The sequence below is a fragment of the Peromyscus eremicus genome, chromosome X, assembly GCF_949786415.1.
Source record: "Peromyscus eremicus chromosome X, PerEre_H2_v1, whole genome shotgun sequence".
In the NCBI taxonomy this organism is placed as follows: domain Eukaryota; kingdom Metazoa; phylum Chordata; class Mammalia; order Rodentia; family Cricetidae; genus Peromyscus; species Peromyscus eremicus.
Window position 1 is genome coordinate 119,070,972 of NC_081439.1, and position 13,078 is coordinate 119,084,049.

The following is a 13,078-nucleotide window of genomic DNA, read 5'->3' on the forward strand; positions in this document are numbered from 1 at the left end:
TGACCCTTAGAAGATTTCTCTAGGGCTCAGGGTCAAGCCAGATACATGCCTCCATATGAACCCCAGCTGCTGTTGCCATAGCCATCTGTTCTTCAGCTGCCTCAGGCCCACGCTGCTCTGCCTGCCTCCCTCTCAAAGTTTCTTCCCTCGTTTCTAGGGAGTGTCCCTTTATTAGAAGGAGTCCCTGCTTCCCGGTGCATGCAAGCCGAGAAGGCTGTGAGTAGGGCTGCTATCATATTTTCTGTCCTGGCTCAGAAATAAACTGGGACTGGGACTGGCCTTTTTATGTTTAGGAGGGCCAGGGAAGCTGTTAGATGATCATTGCCACATCTTGGCATTTTCCTGGTTTCTGCAGCATACCATTATTTTTTTTTTTAACCTTAGACCCTTTGTCCTTGTAGTCTCCCTTATCAGGAAAATTCTGACACTCAAACCTCAAATCTTTGCATTATGGCCCAGCTCCCTGTTCTCTTGTTAGTTTCTGGAGAAACTCTCATTTCCACAGGAAGACATTACTTTTTGCAACTTCTCCCATGTGTCTGTTTCAGGATACTACTTCATTCTTTCTGACTCTGATCACTGCTGCGATTGAAAATCTTTTCCCATTGAACTGTGAAGTTCTAGGAAGGGAGAGGTTCTATTTTATTGTACAAATTGCTTGAGTTTTCTCTACTGTCTCTTTCCTACCTAACACAAAACCTCACACACATATCTGTTGGGTAAAGAAATTGTTACTCTCTGAACATAATGTACAACATTGTTCTGGGCCACATCCTTCTCCTTTCTTGGCCCCCTATCCCTCTAAAAGATTTTACTTCTGTGGTATTCATAGTCTTTTATTGGCAACAGGCTTGGTTTTTTTTTCAAACTCAAAACTAGTCTTAAGGGATTATGGAGTTGTCTCCGTAAATGAAACATTTGCTGTGCAAATATGAGGACTCACATAAAATAGAATGTGTCAACATTCCACTGTAATCGCCACATGTTTGAAGTGCATGGGAAGTGAAGATAGGAAAATCCCAAGGGCTCCCAGGCTAGCTGGCCTGGCATGTGTGTGTGTGGAGCGGGGGGAGGTGGGAATAGCAAGACATCCTACCTCAAATAAGGTGGAAGATGGAGACAGACCAACACTGGTGGCTGTCCTCTGATTTTTCATGAGTGCTATGGAATGAATGTGCCAACACAAACACACACATACACATGTTATGGAAATTACTTTAACCATGTAGATGTGCTACATTTGTTTATGCTGCATTTGTTTAATTATGAAAAGATGTGTTGCTGTTTTACCTTGCTTGTCTAAGGCACCTGATTGGTCTAATAAAAAGCTGAATGGCCAGTAGGTAGGCAGGAGAGGGAAAGGCGGGGCTAGCAGGCAGAGAGAATAAATAGGAGGAGAGATCTAGGCTCAAGAAGAATGAGAGAAGAAGAAGGAGAAAAGAACAAAGGAGAAGGACCTGCTTGGGGCCAGAAGCCAAGCAACCTCCAGCCAGACACAAGAAGCAGTGAAAGATATACAGAATGAAAGAAAGATAAAAATCCCTGAAGCAAATCGTAGATAAAGAGAAACAGATGAAAATAAAAGCTAAGATAAGGCCAAGAACTAATAAGAAGTCTCTGTGTCATGATTTGGGAGCTGGTTGGTGGCCAAAAAGAAAAAGTCTGCTACACACACACAAACACAACAAAGAGAGAAATATATATGCCCTCCAACACATGCACACACCCACACTCACACACACACATGAAGTCTTGAACCCATTATCTCTGTGTGTTTTATGACTGTGTATGTGTCGGTGTGTATCCCAGTGTATGTGTGGAGGTTAGAGAACATGTCAACAAACTCAAATCATCAGGTTTGTCAGCAAATGCTTTTATTTACTAAGGCCAGCCAGCCAGCCAGCCAGCCAGCCAACCAGCCAACCAGCCAGCCAGCCAGCCAGCCAGCCAACCAGCCAGCCAACCAGCCAACCAGCCAGCCAACCAGCCAGCCAGCCAGCCAGCCAACCAGCCAACCAGCCAACCAGCCAACCAGCCAGCCAGCCAGCCAGCCAGCCAGCCAGCCAACCAGCCAGCCAACCAGCCAACCAGCCAGCCAACCAGCCAGCCAGCCAGCCAGCCAGCCAGCCAACCAGCCAGCCAACCAGCCAGCCAGCCAGCCAGCCAGCCAGCCAGCCAACCAGCCAACCAGCCAACCAGCCAACCAGCCAACCAGCCAACCAGCCAGCCAGCCAGCCAGCTAGCCCATGCTTGAATCTATTGTCTTAACAAGCAGATTTTTTGGTGCTGTGGATGGAACTCAAGGCCTTGGGCATGGGAGGTAAGTGCTCTACTGCTGAGCTACATCTCTAGGAGCCCAAAGCAGACACATTTTTATATGTTCATTTTCCTTTCATATCTTTCTTTGTCCTTTGATGTCCATTTGCACTGTTTTACCCAGTTGCCTCCTTTGCCTGACCATGTTAACCTTCTAGAATCTGGCTACTACCTGATTATGCTACACCATTCAGAAGCATCAAGACTTCACTGGTCTGTGGCCTGTTCTAACTCTACATTCCTCCATATCCCTAAATCATTTGAAAAGGATCACTACCTACTTCTTGAAACTCTCTTTTGATTTCCATTTCTGTATTTACTTCTTTACTTACTGATTGTTTATTTGCTTTGGAATAGGGTCTCACTATATAGCTTCACAAAGCCCAAAATTCAGTTTTCCTGCCTTAGTCTCCCCAAATGTTATAGGCATGCACTACCACATCAGCTCTTCCCTCTTCCTCTATAGTCATTTCTTTCAGTCTCTTTCATGGATTTAAACTTATTTTTACTACATATAAATACCCCTAGGACTCTCTTTAGGCCTTTTCCTACTTTCTTTCTTATTATTATGATTTCTTTTCTGTCTTTCTTAAATAATATTCAGCCGTCAAGATCCATCTCAATATTTTCTTCTACAAGGCAACATCTAAGTCAGTGGTTCTCAACCTGTGGGTTGTGACCCCTTGGGGTCGATGGACCCTTTCATGGGAGTTACCTAAGACCACCAGAAAACACGGAGATTTACATTGTGATTCATAAAAGTAGCAAAATTATAGTTATGAAGTAGCAACTAAAATAATTTTATGATTAGGGGTCAGCACAACATGAGGAACTATATTAAAGGGTTGCAGCTTTAGGAAGGTTGAGAACCACTGGTCTAAGTAGATATTCAGTCCTGTCTGTTATCTGTAATCACTGAACACCTCTGATGCTTATTAGTATCATTGGTACTTCCAATTTCGCATCAGTTATGCCAGCCATGTGCACTAGACAAGATATGGAGACTATCTCACATAATTTTAAAAAATTTTGATAATAATATACAATTAAATTTTATCTAATTATACTTAATTGCCTTCTCCTCCTCCTCCTCCTCCTCCTCCTCCTCCTCCTCCTCTTCCTTCTCCTCCTTCTTCTTGTTTTCCCAGCCTGTCCAACCCGCTGCCTCAAGTTCCCATCCCTCCATTCCCCCCTACCACTATCCCCAGTTTACTCAGGAGATCTCTTCTATTTCCCCTTTCTGGGGAAATTCATGCTTCCCACTTTGGGCCCTCTTTGTTATCTAGACTCTCTGAGGCTGTGGATTGTAGGTTGGGTATCCTGTACCTTACTCCTAATGTCCACTTATAAGTGAGTACATACCAAGTTTGTCTTTCTGGGATTGGGTTACCTTACTCAGGATGATTTTTTCTAGTTCCATCCATTTATCTGCAAATTCCATGAGGTCATTGTTTTTTACAGCTGAGTAATGCTGTGGATATTGTTCTGTATAAATAAAACACTGATTGGCAAATGGCCAGGCAGGAAGTATAGGCAGGACAAGGAGAGAGGAGAATTCTGGGAAGTGGAAGGCTGAGTGGGGAGACACTGCCAGCTGCTGCCATGACAAGCAGCATGTAAAGATGCCGGTAAGCCACAAGCCACGTGGCAAGGTATAGATTTATAGAAATGGGTTAATTTAAGATATAAGAACAGTTAGCAAGAAGCCTGCCACAGCCATACAGTTTTTAAATAATATAAGCGTCTGTGTGTTTATTTTATAAGTGAGCTGTCAAACTGCTGGGGCAGGACTCCAGCTATAGAGTAATACTCCATTGTGTAAATGTATCATATTTTCCTTATCCATTTTTTGGTTGAGGGACATCTAGGCTGTTTCTAGGTTCTGGCTATTATGAATAATGCTGCTATGAGCATAGTTGAACAAGTGTCCTTGTGGTATGATTGGGCATCCTTTGGGTATATGCTCAAGAGTGGTATTGCTGGGTCTTGAGATAGATTGATTCCCATTTTTCTGAGAAACTGTCATACTGATTTCCAAAGTGGCTGTACAACTTTGCACTCCCACCAGCAGTGGAGGAGTGTTCCCCTTACTCCACATCCTCTCCAACAAGCTGTCCTCAGTATTTTTGATTTTAGCCATTCTGGCAGGTGTAAGATGATATCTCAGAGCTGTTTTGATTTGCATTTCCTTGATGACTAAGGATGTTGAGCAGTTCCTTAAATCTCTTTTGGCCATTTAAGATTCTTCTGTTGAGAATACTCTGTTTAGATTTGTACCCAATTTTTAAATTGCATTATTGGTATTTTGATGTCTAGTTTCTTGACGTCTTTATATATTTTGAAGATCATCCCTCTGTCATATGTGGGGTTGTTGAACATCTTTTCCCATTCTGTAGGCTATAATTTTGTCTTATTGGCAGTGTCCTTTGCCTTACAGAAGGTTTTCAGTTTCAAGATGTCCCATTTATTAATTGTCAATCTCAGTGTCTGTGCTACTGGTGTTATATTCAGGAAGTAGTCTCCTATCCCAATGCATTTAAGGCTACTTCCCACTTTCTCTTTTATCAGGTTCAGTGTAACTGGATTTATGTTGAGGTCTTTGATCTACTTGGACTTGAGTTTTGTGCAGGGTGATAGATATGGATCTATTTGCATTCTTCTACATGCTGATGTCCGGTTATGCCAGCACCATTTGTTTAAGATGCTTTCTATTTTTACATTGTATAATTTTGGCTTCTTTGCAAAAAAAAAAAATCAGGTGTTCATAGGTGTGAGGATTTATGTCAGGGTCTTGGATTCAATTCCATTGATCTACATGTCTGCTCTTATGCCAATACCAAGCTATTTTATTACTATAGCTCTATAGTAGAGCTTGAGGTCTGGGATGGTTATACCTCTGGAAGTTCCTTTATTGTACAGGATTGTTTTAACTATCCTGGATTTTTTGTTTTTCCATATGAAGTTGCATTTTGTTCTTTCCAGGTCTGTGAAGAATTGTGTTGGGATTTTGATGGGGATTGCATTGAATCTATATATTGCTTTTGGTAAGATTGCCATTTTTACTATGTTAATCCTACCTATCCACGAACATGGGAGATCTTTCCATTTTCTGATATATTCTTCAATTTCTTTCTTCAGAGATTTAAAGTTCTTGTCATACAGGTCTTTCACTTGTTTGGTTAGAGTTACCCCAAGATATTTTATATTATTTGTGGTTATTATACAGAGTATTGTTTTTCTGATTTCTTTCTTGGCCCATTTATCATTTGTATATAGAAGAGCTACTGATTTGAGTTAATCTTGTATCCTGCCACATTACTGAATGTGTTTATCAGCTGTAAGGGTTCCCTGGTAGAATTTTTGGAGTCACTTATGTATACTATCATATCATCTGCAAATAGTGAAAGTTTGACTTCTTCCTTTCCAATTTGTATCCCCTTGATCTCCTTATGTTGTCTTATTGCTCTAGCTAGAACTTCAAGTACTATATTGAATAGATATGAAGAGAGTGGACAGCCTTGTCTTATTCCTGATTTTAATGGAATCACTTTGAGTTTCTCTCCATTTAATTTAATGTTGGCTGTCAGCTTGCTGTATATTGCTTTTATGTTTAGGTATGTTCCTTGTATTCCTGATCTCTCCAAGACCTTTATCATGAAGGGGTGTTGGATTTTGTCAAAGGCCTTTTCAGCCTCTAATGAGATGATCATGTGTTTTTTTTTTTCTTTCAGTTTGTTTATATGGTAGATTGCATTGACAGATTTCCATATGGGGATATAGGTCTATTTAGATTTTTAATCTGGTCTTGATTTAATTTTGGTATGTGATACCTATCCAGAATTGTACATTTCTTTTAGATTTTCCTGTTTTGTGGAGTACAGGTGTTTAAAGTATGACCTGATGATTCTCTGGATCTCCCCAGTATTAGTTGTTATATACCCCTTTTCGTTTCTGATTTTGTTAATTTGGATATTCTCTCTCTGCCTTTTGGTTAGTTTGGCTAAGGGCTTGTCTATATTGCTGATTTTCTTGAAGAACCAACTCTTTGTTTCATTGATTCTTTGTATTGTTCTCTTTACTTCTATTTTGTTGATTTCAGCCCTGAGTTTATTTCCTGTTGTCTACTCTTCCTGGATGAGTTTGCTTCTTTTTGTTCTAGAGCTCTCAAGTGTGCTGTTAAATCTCTAGTGTGAAATTTCTCCAAATTCTTTATGTGGGCATTTAGTGCCATGAACTTTTCTCTTAACACTGCTTTTATGGTGTCCAATAAGTTTGGGTATGTTGTACCTTCATTTTCTTTTTTTTTTTTTTTTTTTTTTTTTTTGGTTTTTCAAGACAGGGTTTCTCTGTGTAGCTTTGCGCCTTTCCTGGAACTCGCTTTGGAGACCAGGCTGGCCTCGAACTCACAAAGATCCGCCTGCCTCTGCTTCCCTAGTGCTGGGATTAAAGGTGTGCACCTCCACTGCCCTGTGCATTCATTTTCATTGAAATCTAGGAAGTCTTTAATTTCTTTCTTTATTTCTTCCTTGACCCAGTGGTGATTCAGTTGAGAGTTGTTCGGTTTCCATGAGTTTGTAGGCTTTCTGTAGTTTGTGTTGTTGTTGAATTCTAACTTTAACCCATGGTGATCTGGTAAGATACAAGGTGTTATTCTAACTTTTTTTGTATCTGTTGTGATTTGCTTTGTGGCTGAGTATGTGGTCAATTTTAGAGAAAATTCCATGAGGTGCTGAGAAGGTATATTTTTTGTGTTTGGGTGAAATGTTATGTAGGTGTCTGTTAAGTCCATTTGAGTCATAACATCTGTTCATTTCCTTATTTCTCTGTTAAGTTTCTGTCTGGCAGATCTGTCCATTGCTGAGATTGGGGTGATGAAGTCTCCCACTATTAATGTGTGGGGTTTGATGTGTGATTTAAGCTTTAGTATTTTACAAATGTGGGTGTCCTTGTATTGGGGGCATAAATGTTCAGAATTAAGACATCATCTTGATGGATATTTTTTTTCCTGTGATGAATATGAAATGTCCTTCTCCATCTCTTTTGATTAATTTTAGTTTGAAGTCTATTTTGTTAGATATTAGAACATCTACACCAGCTTGTTTCTTAGGTCTATTGGATTGGAAATTTTTTTCCCAGCCTATTACTCTAAGGTAGTGCCTGTCTTTGAAGTTGAGGTATGTTTCTTGTATGCAGAAAAGAATGGATCCTGTTTTCTTATCTATTCTGTTAACCTGTGTCTTTTTTATAGCTAAATTGAATTCATTGATATTAAGAGATATTAATGATCAGTGATTGCTAATTCCTGTTATTTTTGGTTTTGGAGTTGGTAGTGTGTGTGTGTGTGTGTTTCCCTTCTTTGGATTTTGCTGGTGTGTTTTGCCTGTGTTTTCCTAGGTTCAGCTAACTTCCCTGGGTTGGAGTTTTCCTTCTAGTACTTCTGTAGGGCTGAATTTGTGGATAGGTATTGTTTAAATCTGGCTTTGTCGTGTAATATCTTGTTTTCTATGTCTATGGTGATTGAAAGCTTTGCTCAGTATAGTAGTCTGGGCTGACATCCATAGTCTCTTAGTATATGCAAAACATCTGTCCAGGACCTTCTGGCTTTTAGAGTCTCCATTGAGAAATCTGGTGTAATTTTGATAGGTCTGTCTTTATATGTTACTTGGCCTTTTTCCTTTGCAGCTCTTAATATTCTTTCTTTATTGTGTATGTTTGGTGTTTTGACTATTTTTTGGCAAGGGACCTTTTTTCTGGTCCAGTCTATTTGGTGTTCTGTAAGCTTCTTGTACCTTTATAAGCATTTCTTTCTTTAGTTTGGAAAAGTTTTCTTCTATGATTTTGTTGAATATATTTTCTGTGCCTTTGAGATAGAATTATTCTCTTTCTTCTATCCATATTATTTTTAGGTGATCTTTTCATGGTGTCCCAGATTTCCTGTATGTTTTGTTTTAAGAATTTTTGGATTTAATATTTTCTTTGACTGATTAGTCTATTTCCTCTATTTTATCTTCACCACCTGAGGCTCTCTCTTCCATTTCTTGTATTCTGCTGGAGATGCTTGCATCTGTAGTTACTGTTCCCTTACTCAGATTTTCCATTTCCAGAATTCTCTTGGTTTATATTTTATTTATTGCCTCTATTTCAATTTTCAAGCCTTGAACTCTTTCCTTCACCCATTTGATTGTTTTTTCTTGGCTTTCTTGAAGGGATTTATTGATTTCTTCCAATTTTTTGTTTGTCTTTTCCTCAATTTCTTTAAGGGAATTTTTCATTTCCTCCTTAAGGGCCTCTGTCATCTTCATAAAGTTATTTTTAAGGTTGCTTTCTTCCACTTCTTTTACATTGTGATGTTCAGGTCTTGCTGTTGCAGAACCACTAAGTTCTGGTGATGCTATATTGCCCTTTATGTTGTTGAATATATTCTTACACTGGCATTTACCCATCTATTCCTCCAACTGGTGTAGTTGGTGCTTGTGCCTCTAGGTTCTGCTGATTGCTAGAGATGGTTGTCTGCAAGGATGATGGGGTAGGTGTGGTTGGGTGGCAGAGTGGGTCTTGGGGGAACAGAGTTCAGTGGGTGGCAGTGGTGGTAGTGTAGCTTGCCCACAGTTCTCTCACCTGCTGGTTAGCTGCTGGGGTCTGCACCAGAGCAGTGGGGTTCCACCAGAATTAGGGACAGGGACCAACTGCCTTGCTGGGGGTGAGAGGTGGGAGTGGGAGGGGCACAGAATGTGCCTTGGGGCTTAGGGCCTAGAGATTGGGGCAGTTTAACTGGGAGACCAGTCACTCACCTGTTCTTTCAACTGGTCTAGGTGGTTCTTGTGCCTATAGGGGCTGCTAATTTGCCGGGGATGGTTGGGAAAGGAGAGGATGGTGGGGTCATTGGGTTTGGTGGCAGAGTGGATCTTGTGGGAACAGAGTCTAGTGGGTGGTAGCAGTGGTAGTGCAGGTGGAGGTTTCTTACTTGCTAACCAGCTGCTACTGTTTCTTCTTCTTCTTCTTCTTCTTCTTCTTCTTCTTCTTCTTCTTCTTCTTCTTCTCCTCCTCCTCCTCCTCCTCCTCCTCCTCCTCCTCCTCCTCCTTCTCCTCTTCCTTCCTCCTCCTCCTTCTCTTCTTCTCCTCCTCCTCTTCCTTCTCCCTTCCTTCCTTCCTCCTCCTTCTTCCTCCTCCTTCTTCTTTCTCCTTTTTTCTCTTCTTTTCTTTGGTTTTGTAAGACAAGGTTTCTCTTTGTAGCCCTGGCTGTCCTGGAACTCATTCTGTAGGCCATGTTGGCCTTGAACTCATAGAGATTCACCTTCCTCTGCCTCTGAGATTAAAGGTGTGACTCATTACTGCCTAGCATAGTTGGTGAATTTCAATTGTCAAAATTTGTAAAATTAGGGCCCAGGAGATATCTCAGTAAAAGTGCTTGCTTCTCAAGTCTAACAGTCTAATTTGGATCCTTGGAGCCCATAGTGAAAAGAGTGAACTGACTTAGGCAAATTATTATCTAACTTCCATATGTACATTATGGCATGTATGCACCTCAACATGGGTGCATACATGTGCACACACACACACACACACACACCAAATACAGACACATACACAGTAATAATAAATAAAATATTTTAATTATGAAATTACACCTGAAATGTATGTGTTTAGATATTCCAGTTGCCATTTCCACTAGATCCATTATCTAAGAGTATTCTATCTTACTTCACATATTAGATGATCTTATGTCTCAGGGTATAACTGTGACCTCTTGACTTTGAAACATGAAAGACTAAGAAAAAGTGCATCGAAAATATTGAGTGAATGGAGGTGCTCTTGATAGTTTGTTTCACGAGCTATCAATATAAAATGGTGATATCTGATTTTTTAAACTTTTTTTATTGATTCTTTGTGGATTTTATATCATGCATCCTGAACCCACTCATCTCCACATCCCCTCACTTCTGCACTCTGCCCTTGTGACCTCTCCAAAACAACATTTAAAAGTAAAAACAAACAAACAAATATCATGGAAGATGTAGTGTGGCCAGTGAGTCACACAGTATACCTTTTAGTCCGTATATATTTACTTGCAAGTGTTCATTGCAGTGAGTCATTGGTCTGGTTCCAGACCTCTGGCTTCTGCTATGCTATCGATACTGGGCCCTCAGTGGGACTTCTCCTGGATATCCTGTTGTTGCCTTGTGTTGTAAGATCCTGTAGCTTTGGATTTGCAGGTCTGGCTCCTTCACATGCTACAGTAGTTCATAGATGAGGTGGGTGTTGGGGTGGGCTAACTCATAGCCCTGTTTTGGGTGACATCTAAATTTTTAAAAAAGACTTCCAAACCAAATGCAAGTTCAAAATGTGAGGTGGTTTTAGTCTAGATCAGTATATAACTTACAATTCTGTAAAAAAAGATTAAAATCCTGAGTTTTCTTATAAACTTAGGTTTAAAGCTCAGTTGTACCATTCATTAAATGTATGATCTTGCATTTAATTTATTTAGCCTCTCTGTGAGTTTATGGCCTGATCTATGATGTCTTTAAACAATTACTGAAAAATACTTAACTATTATGACTCCCAGTGGTACACTTGAAATTTTGCGTGAGCAATTATGTGCTAGCTGGTTAGCTATCTTTAGATTCTGAAATGAAAATGGTATACTACAAATCTACGACATGCATGTTACTTCATGTAACACTTTGTAATATTTATTTACTGTGTGAGGGAGTGCATGTGCCAGGGTGCTCATAAGGCGGTAAGAGGACAACTTGTAGGAGTCTGTTCTCTCCTTCCACCATGTGGATCCCAGGATTTGAACTCAGGCTGTTAGGTTTGGTGTCAAGTGCCTTTACCCACTGAGCCATCTCACTGGTCCAGGCTCCTGTTGCCTGAGACAAGGTCTCTTGTAGCCTAGGCTGGCCTCAAACTGATTACGTAGCCAAGAATGAAGTTGAACTATTGATCTTTCTTCCTTTACTTCCTGAGTGCTTGAATTACAAGCATTCACCACCATCCTTGTTTTATCAAACCTAGGAAATTTTGCCTGTAAGCAAGCACTCTACCAACTGAGTTACACCCTCAGTTCTCATGTAATAAATTTAAAATGTGGGTTTTGTAAAGAAAGCTTTAAAAGCATTGCAAATCATAAAAGCCACTTGAGGGCTTTCAATGAATGGTTTCTATGTTGTTTTTATTTCGTTTGTTTTTTTTTTGTTTTTAGAGACAGGGTTTCTCTGTGTAACCCTGGCTGTCCTGTAACTCACTTTGTAGATCAAGCTGGCCTCAAACTCAGAGATCTGCCTGCCTCTCCCTCCTGAGTGCTGAGATTAAAGGTGTGTACCACCATGCCTGGCTTGTTTCTGTGTATTTTAAATTTATTTTTATTTCTAAGAAACAGCTCAGGTCTTAGTTACTTTTCTATTGCTATGAAGAGATACCATGACCAAGGAAACTTACAGAAGAAAGAGTTTGTTGTGGGCTTGCTTATACTTTCCGAAGACAAGTCATGACCATCATGATGGGGAGCATCACAGCAGGCAGACAGGCATGGTGCTGGGACAGTAACTTATCCAGAAACATGAAGCAAAGAAAGCTAACTGGGAATAGCATGGGCTTTTGAAACTTCAAAATCCACCCCCAGTGATACACCCCCTACAATGAGGCCACACCTGCTAACCATTCCCAAAAAGTTCTACCAAGTGGAGATCAAACATTCAAATATCAGTCTATGGGAATCCTTCTTATTCCAACTACCATATCTCATGCCTGTTCAAATCAGTCTCTAGAAAGTGGCTTAACACACATGCTGTTATCTAGTGCCAAGTGGTCAGTCCTGAAAACAAACATACAAGTAACATTATACAAACTAAACAGGATATATTTAGAAATAAATATGTATATACAAATACACATATGCATACAATAACAACTGAGGAAAAAAGAGTCCATGAATTTGAAGGAGAGTGACAAGGGGTGTATGGGAGGGTTTGGAGGGAGGAAAGGAAAGGGAGAAATTTTGTAATTAAAATACAATCTCTAAAAAAAACAAAAAGTAAATGTGAAAAAAAAATGACTTAGAGAGCATGTGCAGGATCTTGAGTCTGATCTCCAGCACTCTCTTCTACACAAATAAGATTTAAAGGATGACTCAGGGCTGTGTTAGAGCTAGGATACCCCTCCAACTATAGCAAATCAAATCAAATATCTAGATGAAAGGGGAGACTGCAGTTGCTGGACCTTTGTGTTCAAAAGTGGCCATTGTATCTATTAATGATTTAATATTCTTTAGTAATGGCGTAACTCTGAAAAATATACTAATTTGGGCAACTGTATTCCAACAGGTGAAGTTAAGGCCTCACTCTTGCTCCTCTGGCTTACCTCTTTGCCATTGAACTCAAGGACTGTAGTCTTCACATATACCACTTTTACTATTTCATCATTTTCAGCTGAGAATACCTTTTATTTTCTTTCTAAGAGTAACATACCATTTCAAACATTCTGTGGCAATTAAGCAAACAATTGAAGACTAACTTCTACTATTTATATAATAAAGGCTTGATCTATCAAAAGTTAGCTTCTGAAGTACTGTATTGGGCAATTAAAATGATGAGATATTAATTTTTTTTAACAATGTTAAAATCACTAAAGGAGGGAAAAAAACCTAAAACAAATATGTTAGCATTTTGTAATGAGAGCTTTTTCTTGGTTATATGGTTAAAGTTTTTGAGGGAAAATATTGATGAAAGTTATCCCGAGTTTCTGCATATGGCTTTTGTAATGT